This window comes from Patiria miniata, unplaced genomic scaffold (assembly GCF_015706575.1).
Source record: "Patiria miniata isolate m_02_andy unplaced genomic scaffold, ASM1570657v1 HiC_scaffold_22, whole genome shotgun sequence".
Lineage (NCBI taxonomy): Eukaryota > Metazoa > Echinodermata > Asteroidea > Valvatida > Asterinidae > Patiria > Patiria miniata.
Window position 1 is genome coordinate 9,106,733 of NW_024037061.1, and position 14,711 is coordinate 9,121,443.

Consider the following 14,711-nt stretch of genomic DNA (forward strand, 5'->3'; position numbering starts at 1 on the left):
ACCCCAGGGTGTCGAGCAGTACGCGCACATCACTACCTGCTCTCTCACCTTGATATTGGATCATTTGCATGTGCAAGATTTTTAAATACGTGTGCAAATGAGGGAAAAATCTGGTGCCTTCATGTGTGTTACATTATCGTTCGTTTTGTATGCGGTGTCTGGGGTAAAAGCAGAGTCAATTTGTCGCAGCGCGAGCACAGCGTGAGTAACGAAAACACAATTTATTTAATTAAACTGTTACGATCTTATCGAGGCAACATGCAGTATCACATTTCATATTAATATGAACAAATTGGAAAGGAAAGGAGTATTTTTGAGTAGGCGTGGCTGAATGATCGTGAAAACATGTACTGTACGTTGTAAATAACAACACCAAGTACACGATAAAAATCCACTACTAGGCAATTGCGATATCGAATCAGGATACAGGAAGAAAGTTTCCTATCCAGGGCTTAATATTGGAAACACGGTTGCAAATAAAGTAAGCACTGGGGACGAGGTTGTGTCAGAGACTATCTTGCGTCGTGTGCCCGGCAGAAGGGCATATGTAGGCCTACGCCCTTATGCTATAGCACGCAATTGCCAAAATGGTCCCAGCAAAAGGTCATATGCAAAAAAACTGCCCACATTTTAATGAAATTTAAACAATTTTGGAACCTTTCAATGCAATTTTCTTGAAAATTATTTGTAGCGTCAGAACGCTCACATGCCCTTCTGCCGGGCACCCGACGCTACTGACTAGTTGAATCTTCTCCACAAAGGGGCCCCCAATTTTTAAAGAGGCTTTGAGCTGTGGAAGGCCAAGGCGGTATTGGAGCTACGTGCTACCACTGTCCTGGCCGGCTCGATCGAGGCTTGTACACCGGCCGCCTTATTGTCTCCCCCGCTAAGAATTTAGGGAAGGCAAAATGATCTTCCATTTTAGAAAAAACGTAGGAGGCCATTCAATGTTCCCCTGTAACTTAACCCAGACTCAGTGGCGGCGCTACGGGGGGTGGGAGGATGATTGGAAATGAGTAGGGGGAATTTTCCCGGCCTCCCCCCCCCCGCCCCCCTCCCAAGAAAATCAAACAAAAACGAAAGGGGGGGGGAGTAAAAGAAACCAGTTAAAAAGAAAAAAATAAATACTCGAAGTCAATATGGATAACTGTACATTGAATGTCTATTTAAGACTGGAAACCCTCGGAAATGGCCCTCGGCTATACATGCACATTAATATGCGTGTTCTGAACAGCGCCCCAAAGGTTAAATGATGTACATCTGCTCGATGTTTTTTCTCCAAAAAGGGAAGGTAGTCTTTTTGCAGGGGTGGGGCGAATGTTCTTTTCCAAAACTACATGTATGTCCACAAACATGGTTGTTTAGCGCCCTCTACGATACTTTTATGATACGCAGGTATGTATTTTTCCCCCATATTTTGTGCGATAGCTCAATCGATCGGGGACGTGATTTTCCAGGCACATCAAATTTATACCAAGTTGGCCTAGTACGAATCTGGGGGGGGGGGGGGAATGGAAAGGCGTCATGTTTTGTAACTGCACTAATCATCATTTTTTCATTTTATAAAATCCAAATGATTTCAGGCTTCACCGGGAAAAAAAGGGATCTCAGAAACAGTGATTGGAATACGCATCATGCTGAGAACCAACTTCAAGCCATACATTTAATAAATTGTAATGCTTGCATGTCGCTCTCCATCGTATCAACAATCTCAAAGCGCTTTATAAGTATTCCCCGTCCACGAGACCACGCGCGCGGCAGCCGATATCAGCGCACATTTTTGCACTCCAAATTTCATGCTCTTATCACAATTTGTGGCACGGTTTGGGCAAAAATAACGGGTCTATTAAGCAGTTCCGCTATTACCCAAGATATATACGTGTACATTTATTTATATATAGTATACTGTATATACGAAATATATTTATATATAAATATAATTTTAAAATCATTTTAGAGCAACTTTATCCGACGTTTTTTTTCCATTCTTCGGTAGCATTTTTTTGTATCATGGGGTCAATTTCAACACCACACTTGTGCGCGATATAGCATTTAAACTCGATTTTTTTTTTGTACCTTTGACCTTGGTCCCCGAGCCCCCATCTGACCTAAGGGGTGCACCCCAGTATAAAAAAATTCCCGTAAAGACAATTGATAAATCCTCATGTTTCAAAATTCTTTTTAAAATTCTCAAAACTCTCACAGGTGTTCGGGCCGCACAGAAAAATGATGATAAACGTTTCATCTTTCATTTTCTTTAAAATTTTTTGGTTGTTGGTTGACCATTGACTTTTCGAGAAATTCGCACCCAAAGAAGATCACCCCTAAAACGAATGATGTTTTCCAAACTGGAAAAAGTGGGGCGCTGTGGTCCAATGGTTACGGTGTTCAACTCGTGTGCCGTGGTACACGGGTTCGATTCCTGACCGTGGGAACATGGTGCTTGTACTCTTGAGCAAGGCACTTTACCATTATTGCTTCGTCCTTCGGATGGGACGTAAAGCCGTAGGTCCCGTGTATTGTGTAATGCACGTTAAAGAACCAAGTAACACTTGTCGCTAAGAGAAGGAGTTTGCCCCGGTGTTTCTGGCAATGGCAGCAATTATGCGCTGCAGCACCTAGCAAAAAGGTGCTACATAATGGGTCTCATAATGTTCATATACTTCATTTACCTGGCTTTGGTTGCATTCTCCCCCAGCGCTTTGTATCCTATGGCAAAAAGCGCTATATAAATATAGTTGTTATTATTATATTATTAAAAAAATAGCCATTTTGAAAAAAAAGGATCCCTCCACAACATGGCTAAATAGCGTCACTTTTGGACCCAATTGCATCCAAAAAAGGCTAAAAATTTGGAAGCCCCAAGTCCGGGCCAGAGGTTCAGTGCCACACATCTTGCTCTAATTGGGTCCGAAAGTGTATGTCCTCGGGCGTCGCTAGATCATTTGGATGGGGGGGGGTGCCATCACGAAATTTGCTGACGGACCGACACGCAAAATGGGTGTAATTGATAATTTTCGCCCAAATTGGTCCCTTTCACTCCATTTCTAATTAACTCCATTTCTAATTTAATATACGTATGGTTAATTATGTTGATTACTTTGACTGGATTTAACTTTTCAGTGGAAAAAGTTCAACTTCAAAAGTAAATCGTCAAAAGTCGGCCCTATCATATTGGAAAGTTTTGGACATTTTGCTCGACGCAAAAACTGCGTGTACACGTATAGTACGTGTCTCTTGCTCTGTGGTGCAATCTGTGGCATTTCCTGGCCACTTTCCCCTGACTTTTTGAATGAAGTGTGCTCGTGCTTGTGATCGTGTTCAAAGTTTGAATATTGCATCACATCATAACTGTATAGCTTGACTCTCCTTCGAGATTTGCCCTCTTTAGCGTGATCCATGATTTTGAGTCGTCACTAAGAATCAACTCATTGCCTGCGAGCGAGCTTAGAGCTTGTGTTTTGCACAGCTGTAGCTGCCAACCGCCGTATATGAGGCGACCTCGCGCGGCAACTGGAGTGTGACGGGGTGACTGTTTGCATATACTTTACCATCTGAAATCTGCTTCTTGTAAGCATTTGTGTGTGCCCAGGACAAGTTCGGTTGCCTGTTGCTCGGTGTCTCGGCTGGCAAGCTAGTTGTCCGCGTGCGTCTCCATCTCGATAGTGTCCTGGACCTGAGGATACTGCTCCACCCGGTCCTTTGCAACCATCTGAAGGGCGATTGTGGCGCAGCAAGAAATGCATAATTATGCAGCCCCAAATGGTAACACCAACCACTCAATGGTAACCCACTTGCCGAGCTGGTCATCCTTCCAAAGAAATCAGAACATGCGACGCTCTTTAGGGGAAGCCTCACTTGGTGGAACATGGCGGCATTATCGCCCGACAGCACCGCAACACGGCCCTGGCAAAAGCGCAACAGAACATCCAACAGGGACGTACCTAAAGTTGGACCAGCAAGCAATTCACGGTAATACTCAAACGAAAAATTGAAAACAAGACGGTAGCTTGCCACTGCTGTTCACAACGTGACATGGAATGTACCGACCCTGTTGCTGGTCTGCCGGCAGACCATCCACTAGGTCCAAGGATCCCCACATGTCCCTAGTCTTGGAGCTTCTGAATGTATGTGCAGCACAACTCGGCCAAATCTGGGTTTCGCTCAATTTCTCTCCTGGTTAGAGCGGGCCAATGCCAATACTGCTTGGGGAAGATTGGAGGGTCTCTTGTAGTTTGGTTGCCACAAAAGTGGGGTCTCCAGTCGTTTCACACCATCAATTTCAACTTCCATGGTGTTCTCATCCAAGATGTTGACAGCAAGCTTATCACTTCTTGAGCGGGTTGCTAGCTTCTCGTTGACGTGCGGTAATCTGTCAACCGACGGTCATAAAACGCTCCATCGTTTGGTTCAGTTGCTGGTCTGGTTCCTGTCAGGCACATGAGGTGACGTGAACCAGATTTTTTGGCCTGCTAAGGTTTGGCTAGAGACTTGCAGTCCTTGGGAACCAAGAACAGTCCAGCCAAAGAAGGTGTTAACAGCCACAGGTGAACTAAACTTCGGGCCAGAGCGAGCCTCAGTGGAGAGTGTTAGCTGGAAGTGGTCTGCACCAAATAGCACGGACGCTTGGACTCTACCGGCGAACTTGTCTTGTAGTTGTTCCGCAGACAGTCGAATGCACACTGAATGGCATACTTCTCATTATCCTTACCCGGTTTCAGAAAGGATGATCGTTGCTTCACATTTTTATGTTTTATATTGTCCTGGCCACGTGGTAAACACACCCGGGGCCATCTCTCACCAGATCGTAGTATGGACCATAGTACCTCCTTCAGAGGGGGTGTCAGTCTTGTGATCCTACTGGAGGGGTTGAAAATTGGCGGGAAAACCCTGTGTGCTTGTGCACATTTACATAGGCTTGTGTACAAATGTACTATATACATTGGGATTATTCGATCACCCCTGTGACCAAAATGGAATGTCAAATGGGGTTATGTCTGTGGTTTTAACGGCTGTTTGGGGCCTGAGAGATACTCCAGACATGCCAGAGGTTAATCAGGGGTGAATGGGCTGGTTGTGAGGGTCGGGTGGCTCAAATTACATTGTGTAGTAACCAACATCCATACAGTCATTGGATAGTAAACATTAAAGGTGCGCGCTCCTGCTCGAGCCGAAACCTCGAAATTGACACATTTTCCCTTCCAAGTGCATATCCCATCACTGTGATGATGCAAATCTGTTCGTCCTGACCTGGAATTTTCAAGTTGTCTATAACTGACTGGACTATCCTCCGTTCTGTGCCTTTATCTAACACGCCAAAGGTACAACAGGTAAGTGTTACAACTTTAAACAGCACGTCGCGGTTGTAGTCGATTCTAAGACGGGGGCCAACTCCCGAGCACAACAATAGACTGCTGGTGCAGCCAACTCGTGGAGAACATTGTTTACATTTCTCGGGATATAGGACACTCTTTGTCGTGCTTCTTTGGACATTTTCGTGCATCGTTGATTTGTCTTTATAACCAATGGAGCTGGTCAAGTGTCTGGTCAAGTGTCTCTGTGTCGGTCCCTTGAATTTCTGACAAGAGTGCCCTGAATCCTTCACTTTTACAGTACAGACATGTAACCCTTTCAGAAGTCATAACAGGTGCGCAGGTTTCACTTTTGGCTTTGATCTCCAAGTTGGTCTTGATTTATGTTGTTGAGTTAGGTGTTGAAGACTGAGGACCAGCTTGGGCCAGGTGCGGATGTGGTTGGATTCCAAAGGTCCTCCTTTGACCTGGGCTCTTCCACTGTGAGGACTCCCTAGTCCTGGTACACTTGGTCCAGTCTTTTTCTTCAGCCATTAATTCGTACCTCGACCTCGTTCCCACATCTTGGAGAAAAAATCTGAATGAAGTCTCTCTGGTAATTTCTATACCAGTTCAGTGGCGCAATCGCGTCAATGCCGCAAGGTCGTATTTCCTAAGATGGCATAAACGCAAAACACGAGTTTTAGAATGTCAATATCTTGACAGGTCGTATCTTGCTTAAAATAACCCGGATTTACATGCATTAGATGATTCTGCCTGGATCCCCAAATGTCTTATCGAACTTCTTCACTGTGGCTACATATGCTCCATCACTTTAAGATGAGTTTGCGGTCTGCGATGGCCAAGGGACGACTTCCTAGATTACTCCGTAGGTAGGTGAACTCTGTAGCCCAGAATTATCCCAATTATTACACCCTCACATTGTATCCCTATCAGCATCAACAAATTTGCGGAACAATGACATTCCCCACTGAGCAATTCTGAACCCTGATTGAGAGTAAATAATGGTGCGAATCTGGGCCTGGAAACTGTTCACGTTTTCACCTGAAATTTGTCATGCGGTCGTGGCAAAAAAAAGTGCGACCTCATGCTTTCGCAAGAAAGTAAAGCGCGCCCTCTCGACAGGCAGGCAGTGCAGCTTCAATAGTCGGGTTCGCACAACTTTTCTAGACGCGGAAACGATTCACACAAAGGACCTGTTTGTACTTTGTTTACACAGATCCTTATCTCAATCGGTGATCCAGCCGCTGGTTCGCTCCATCCAATAGGCAAGATCTTGTGTGTGAACCAACGCATGGATCACTGATCGACGGACCACAGTTCGATTATTCACACCCATGGGCTTACATCGAGTAACAAAACATCACCTGAATATTGTCAACTCATCAAGGGGGTTTCTACTAGACAGACCGAACCTTTCTCATTATAGAGTCATCATCACAAATAAGGACAACCTTTGCTACTTAATATACCCCAAGACCCTCCTGGAATCAACTTCACCCTAACATCCGCTCTGCTCCTGGCATTAAGGCTTCTAGGTGTTTGTACGTTTTTGGAACAGAAACAGAAATCCGGATATGTGTGAAACTAAAAACAGGTCCATAGATGATCCGATGCGCGCACGATACGACGTCATTTACAGGTCGCGTCGACTGCGATTGATTCCCACCTGTCCGCCACTGCCCAGATGTTGAAATGCTCTTGCAACAGTTGATTGTTGCCACCTTCGCAATTCCACAGGCATTAAATGTGGCATGCGGCAACAATTATGGTATTGTGGGTGACTGGCATACCTCTGAGAATATCGAAGCCTTTGAAGGAACATTACGGATGGGTGACAGGCTGGAGTTCGACCGCTTGTGGTGGTACTCACACTGGGGTATATACGTCGGTCAGTACCTCGGTATGCAACACGCTGTCATCCATTTCAGTATATTCGAAGGAGCGTGGGCGTACTCTAAAAAGAAGATATCAGCGAGTCAGAAGCCCAAGATACGAGTCGATACGATTGAGGAGATTCTCGGCGGTTCTGGCAAAGTGAGGATCAACAACGCAAAAGACGCACAGCTAAAGCCTTTAGATCCAAACGACATCGTGGAAAAAGCAAAGACAATGCACCGAGACGAAACACCCATTTACTACAACCTTGTCAAAAACAACTGCGAGCACTTCGTGAATCTTAGTCAATACGACAAACCCCACAGTGAGCAGGTTTGGGCTGCAGCCGATTTCTTCGTGTCATGGTCACCCGTGGATCTGATCGTCACGGCCTTGGTAAGTATTTAAACACATTAATGTATGCAAGCAAGGGAACATTCGATTGGCGTTCCCTGTGCTCTTCAACAAAGTCGACTTTTAGTCTTAAAGCAAATTTTCAACTTGACATTTCTTTTAACCAAGAAAACCTCTTTTTGTCTGTTTTGCAAGTCTCTACTCGCTCTCGGTATATTTTCAACCCGTCCAAACAATCAGGTGGAAGTACATGTAAGTTGTAACAGCAACCAATAAATATTCAGGGCTAAAGCACAGGATTAATAAGAACACGTCGACAGTCAAGTATAAATTATATTAATTAGCTGTTTCGGTGACCTACCGAAACAGCTCTTGTTTTCGTTAAGACTTTTCTTTCTGTTCTCATTTTTTTTTTTTTTGGCTTTTCCGCATAGTTGCGGAAAAGCCTTTCTTTTGTTCTGTTTTTAGCTGTTTCGGTGTACACGCCGAAACAGCTCTTGTTTTTGTTATTAGCTGTTCCCAATTTCAGTTGGGAACAGCTCTTGTTTTCGTTAAATTTTTTTTTTTCCTTTTTTTTTTAGCTGTTCCCAATTTCAATAGACCGCTTGCAGATGCGTACGATAATCGACGCGCGAAGGCGCGCGACGCCATGCTTGAAAACATGCACAGGACGTCCACAATGTACATGTACATGTACATGCACGTACGTTGTACATATCGTATGTCAGTCAGCCCGCGCGCAGCGCACGTGTTGCTGAGGTCAAATCCTGTCCACAGTGACCGTTTTAGCCGATTTCCGGCTAGCTTTGACAGATTTTATGCTCATGCATAGTCAGGGACGTATTATTGATAAAAACAAATCATAATGCGGAAAAGCCCTATCTTCTGTTGCAAACAGACATAGATCTCTACTTATATGTCTTTATCTCGTACAAACAGACCTGTTCCCAAAATATATTTTTTCAATTTTATGTTTTCAGAACCCAACCAGCTTCTCTTCGGAAAATGTGTCCCGAACAAGACCATCACCGATACATATTATAATTTCAATTTAATAGTAAAATTTGTTTAGAACAAATCATTGAATCATTTTGTACTGTGCAATAGACAATCAAAAACATGTTGGGAACAGCTCTGTGGTTGTTCACTCACAACCACATAGTTCTAGTTGACGTCATGATGACGTCATCCGGTGTTTATTTATAGGCAATTAAATTGTGACAATTTTAATATTTAAAAATGCATAAGAAATCAACCGTACGCGTCCGCAGCATTCTGTTGCCGGCAAGTGGTAGAATAGGTTAAGGTCTTTATTTTATTTAGTGTGCGTGAAATCACGTGACCTTTGCTTCCGGTCGAAAAAGGCCAAAAAGGAAGTGGCTTATTATTTAAAAGTGGTAATAGATATGAACTTGCTTTTAACGGTGTTAGTCTCTTGACTGATAGTATTCTTTATATCATCTACCGATGACGTATTGCAATCTTCGAGCGCCCTCTAGCGACAGGTTGAAAATTTTCAAAAATGTATTTTGAATAGGATGTCCGTGGCGAAGTTTGTCGGAATCGCCTAAATATTGATGTATATGATGACCTTGACCCACTTAAGACGTGTACAAAATTTTAGACGTATGACGTCATCAGACCGGAAGTTATAATGAAAAGACCCTTTTTTCTTAGAAAATTCCTTAAAAATCAATCCGTACAGATATAATCTTGAATCGCCCATTAAATGATAGCATAAACATTTACCTCAACAGTGCCAAGTTCCCAGCTAAATTGTTCACACAGTTGACGCGACGTCGGCAAAAAATACCCTTGCCCAAGTTGCGGTAGAGAGCTTTAAAACATGCGCAGGACTTCCACAATGTGTATAGCACGTACACGTGGCTTTGAAACGTCGTTCAATGTACATTACGTCCCTTCATTCTCGCCAAAAGAGGGCAGTACATAACTTTAACGGTTGTACTTAAGGCACAGAGCCTTCAGTTTTATGGGATCAAAAAAGGACAGCTGCTCGTCACCAAAAAAATATATCGGCACACCGTATAAAGTGAATGGCGCCCCCATTCGCCTATCAGTAGACTTGTCTCAGTGATTTTTGTTCTGCTTTAGGGGAAGTTGGACACATGCATTTCAAATATATATCAAACCTTTTTTTTCTACAAGCCGCTTTGGGAACTATTTTAAATCTGATCAACTTTAAACTCAGCATAGTCATTAACCATCATTTGAAGATGTATGCCGAAACGTTTCGTCATCGTGCCGTCATCAGGGGTCACGTGACATCTATTTATAGATTCAATTTTTACAGCCTTATAACTATAGAACTATTTCACCAATTGATCTCAAATTTGGTAGGTATACAGACAGGGAAGTGTTATAAATGAAAATTGATATGTCAAGGTCACATGACCTTCACTTCCGGTTTTACCGGATTATTAATCTGATTGGGTTGAAACTTCACATTGATACAAAGCTATATTGACGGATAATTATATTGCATTATTATTTATACTGTGCACTTAATTATTGTCATGTTATGAAGTCATGAATATATAATGAGGCAATCTTTACAGTCCTATAACTATAGAACCATTTGACCGATTGATCTCAAACCTGGCAGGTATACAGACTGGGAAGTGTTACAGATACATATTGGTATATCCGGGTCATGTGACGCCTACTTCCGGTGTAACCCGAAGTGTTAATTTAAGACCCTAATTATCATATCTAATGAATTAGAAATTTAATTGGGTTGACACCTTATATTAGTATCAAGCAACAATAAAGGATAAATATGTAGCATTATTATTAATGGGCAGTTTAATGTTTTCATGTTATGACGTCATGAATATTTAATGAGGCAATCTTTATAGTCCTTTAACTATAAAACCATTCGACCGATTGATCTCAAACTTGGTAAATATATAGACAGGGAAGGGTTATAAATGAAAATGTATATGTCAAGGTCTCGTGACCTTTACTTCCGGTTTTTACCGGAAGTGCAATTATGTAAGATAATAATTTCAATTTTAAAAGTTAGAGATTTTTGCAAAAATCATTACATTATTTTCTACTATCCAATAGACAATCAAAAACAAGTTGGGAACAGCACTGGGGTTGTTCAGTTACAACCACTTAAGACGTGTGCGAAGTTTAAGGTGTATGACGTCATCACACCGGAAGTTATAATGAAAAGACCCTTTTTCTTTAGAAAATTCCTGAAAAATCAATCCGTACAGATATAATCTTGAAGTGCCCATTAAATGATAGCGTAAACATTTGCCTCAACAGTGCCAAGTTCCCAGCTAAATTGTTCACACAGTTGACGCGACGTCGGCAAAAAATACCCTTGCCCAAGTTGCGGTAGAGAGCTTTAAACCATGCAAAGGACTTTCACAATGTGTATAGCACGTACACGTGGCTTTGAAACGTCGTTCAATGTTCATTACGTCCCTTCATTCTCGCCAAAAGAGGGCAGTACATAACTTTAACGGATGTACGGGCGCGCAGGCTAGGCTGTGCCAGGCAGCGTAACGAGCGGTACAGCCTCATCTAATTAACACTTTTACGGTATCAAAAGGATAGTGCGTTACAAAAAAATATAACGGCACACCGTATAAAGTGAATGGCCCCCCATTCGCCAATCAGAAACTTTAACGGTTGTACGGGTGCACAGGCTAAGCTATGCAAGGCAACGTAATAAGCTGCACAGGCCTGATCTGAACACTTTTACGGGATCAAAATAAGGACAGCTGCGCGTCACCAAAAAAATATAACGGCGCACCATATAAAGTGAATGGCGCCCCCATTCGCCAATCAGTACACTTGTCTCAGTGCTTTTTGTTCGGCTTCAGGGGAAGTTGGACACTTATGCAATTTCAATAAAAATATCACACGTTTTTATTCTACAAGCCACTTTGGGAACTATTTTAAATCCGATCAACTTTAAACTCAGCATAGTCATGAACCATCATCTAAAGATGTATGCCGAAACTTGTTGTCATCGTGACGTCATCAGGGGTCACGTGACATCTATTGATAGATTCAATTTGTACAGCCTTATAACTATAGAACTATTTGACCGATTCATCTCAAATTTGGTAGGTTATACAGACAGGGAAGTGTTATAGATGAACATTGATATGTCAAGGTCACGTGACCTTCACTTCCGGTTTTACCAGAAGTGGTGTTTTTAGGCCCCGATATCATATTTCATGAATTATTAATCTGATCAGGTTGAAACTTCACATTAATACAAAGCTATATTGACAGATAATTATATTGCATTATTATTACTGTGCACATAATTATTGTCATGTTATGACGTCATGAATATTTAATGAGACATTCTTTACAGTCTTATAACTATGGAACTATTTGACCGATTGATCTCAAATTTAGTAGGTATACAGACAGGGATGTGTTATACAAGAAAATTGATATGTCAAGGTCATGTGACCTTCACTTCCAGTTTTATCGAAAGTGTTAAATTTAGATCCCTAAAGCCCTGTCCGCACTGGACTTTTTTTTTGGACGGTTTTACCGAGACGATGGTAAAATGAGAAATGGTCAAATGTGACCGCTGTCCGCACTTGGACTTTTGACACGGGAAAATTTACCCAGACCGCGTGGGAGAAGTAACCGAGCTATCACAATGTCAGTATAATGACTCACCGTACACAGAAAACAAATTGCCGATCACATTTTCAGCCGCCGATACGCACAGTAATATTACACACGCCATTTGCATGCGCAACATAATCGTTTACACGATATTATTTCATCTTGACACGCTAAATCTTGACGAAAAGGCCTATAATTCTGACGCATTTGTGATGCACGTCGTCGAAGCCATGCCGCTGTACGATGTTCCGTGCGGCAGCAGTGCCATCAGTATTCGTTGGTTCCCATCGCATGCTTACAGAATCGAAGCTATGATGTGGACCAGGAACCAGTGACTACGGCCTTCGTACGGTACCGGACCATGATGTTCCGTGCATGACTACAGTAGCGTATCAGGACGAATTTGGATCGTAGAAAATAACATACATCGGTGGAGAAAGAGAATTTCCGCAAATTAATTCTCAGAACGAGATCTCTCTTCTCTGTGTATGTATTTGTCCGTTGAAAGATATATTTTAACAAGATTTTACCGCTCGGACTTGATGATACACCGCAGCGTGTCTCTACAAAATGTTCGGCCACTGCACGTGCAAGTTCGTGCGGTCTCTGTATGCATAACACTACAGGGCGCTTGGGCCGGATGTACGCTTTCCTGAGCCGCTTTTACCGACTTGCACTGTCCGCACTGGACTTATCGTCTCGGGAAAAGTGACCTGGTCAGTTTTCCTGGGCGCGTGGGAAGTTTTCCTGGGCAGCAGTTGGCCAGTAAAAGTAACCGCTGGACTCAGGAAAAGTAACCAAGAGGCACTGGACTTAAAATGGGAAAAGTACCCATAGTCTCGGTTGGTTTGACCAAAAAAAGTCCAGTGCGGACAGGGCTTTAATCATATTTCATGAATTGTTAATCTGATTAGGTTGAAACTTCACATTAATACAAAGCTATATTGACAGATAATTAAGTTGCATTATTATTACTGTGCACATAATTATTGTCATGTTATGACGTCATGAATATTTAAAAGGTTGTACCGGAAGTATAATAATTTCAATTTATTAATTTCATTTTTTGTTAATCATTAAATCATTTTGTTTACGGTCCAATAGAGAATCAAAACTGGGAACAGCTCTTTGGTTGTTCACAACCACAACCTCTAGTTTTTTTTCTTTTTCCACTTTTCCCATAGGTTTTGTACACGTTTTTATTTTACAAGCCACTTTGGCAACTATTGTAAATTTAAACTCAGCATAGTTATTAAGCATCATCTGAAGATGTATGCCGAAACTTTTTGTCATGCTGACGTCATCACGTGATTTATTATAGAATTTTGAATATTTAATTTTTCCCATAGACTTTGTACACACATTTGTTTTTAAAAATGTCGAATTTCAGAGGGCATTTTCAACTCTTTGCCAGTAATTCATTTACACCAATCTTTGTCCAAGCAAAGACCCTAATTCAAACAACATTGTGTAATGCTGACCTCATGATGACGTCATCCGGTGTTTATTTATAGGCAGTTAAGTTGTCACAATTTTAATATTTAAAAATGCATGAGAAATCAACCGTACGCGTCCGCAGCATTCTGTTGCCGGCAAGTGGTAGAGTAGGTTGAGGTCTTCATTTCATAGAGTGTGCGTGAAATCACGTGACCCTTGCTTCCGGTTTAAAAAGGCCAAAACCGGATGTGGCTTATTATTTGAAAGTGGTTATAGATATGAACGTGCTTTTAACGGTGTTAGTCTCTTGGCTGATAGTATTCTTCAAATCATCTACCGATGACGTCATGCAATTTTCGAGCGCCCTCTAGCGACGGTTCAAAAAATTTCAAAAATGTATTTTGAATAGATGTTCCTGGCGAAGTTTGTCGGAATCGCCTAAATATTGGTGTTTATGATGACCTTGACCCACTTAAGACGTGTGCGAAGTTTTAGGCGTATGACGTTATCAGACGGGAAGTTATAATATAGAGTGTGCGTGAAATCACGTGACCCTTGCTTCCGGTTTAAAAAGGCCAAAACCGGATGTGGCTTATTATTTGAAAGTGGTTATAGATATGAACTTTCTTTTTAACGGTGTTTGTCTCTTGGCTGATAGTATTCTTTAAATCATCTACCGATGACGTCATGCAATTTTCGAGCGCCCTCTAGCGACAGTTCAAAAAATTTCAAAAATGTATTTTGAATAGATGTTCCTGGCGAAGTTTGTTGGAATCGCCTAAATATTGGTGTTTATGATGACCTTGACCCACTTAAGACATGTGCGAAGTTTTAGGCGTATGACGTTATCAGACGGGAAGTTATAATGAAAAGACCCTTTTTCCTTAGAAAATTCCTTAAAAATCAATCCGTACAGATATAATCTTGAATTGCCCAAGTAGTGCAGTGAGGCAGTATAGGTAGTGCCCCGCCCCCTTTTTTGTACACGTTCTATGGGGAATTGTGGGGGGAGGTTTGTGGAGGGAATGTGGAGGGATTCTGCAGTTAATCAATAGAAAAGACGATTAGCAGATGTATTGTGTAGGGATTATACCTTAATTTGTT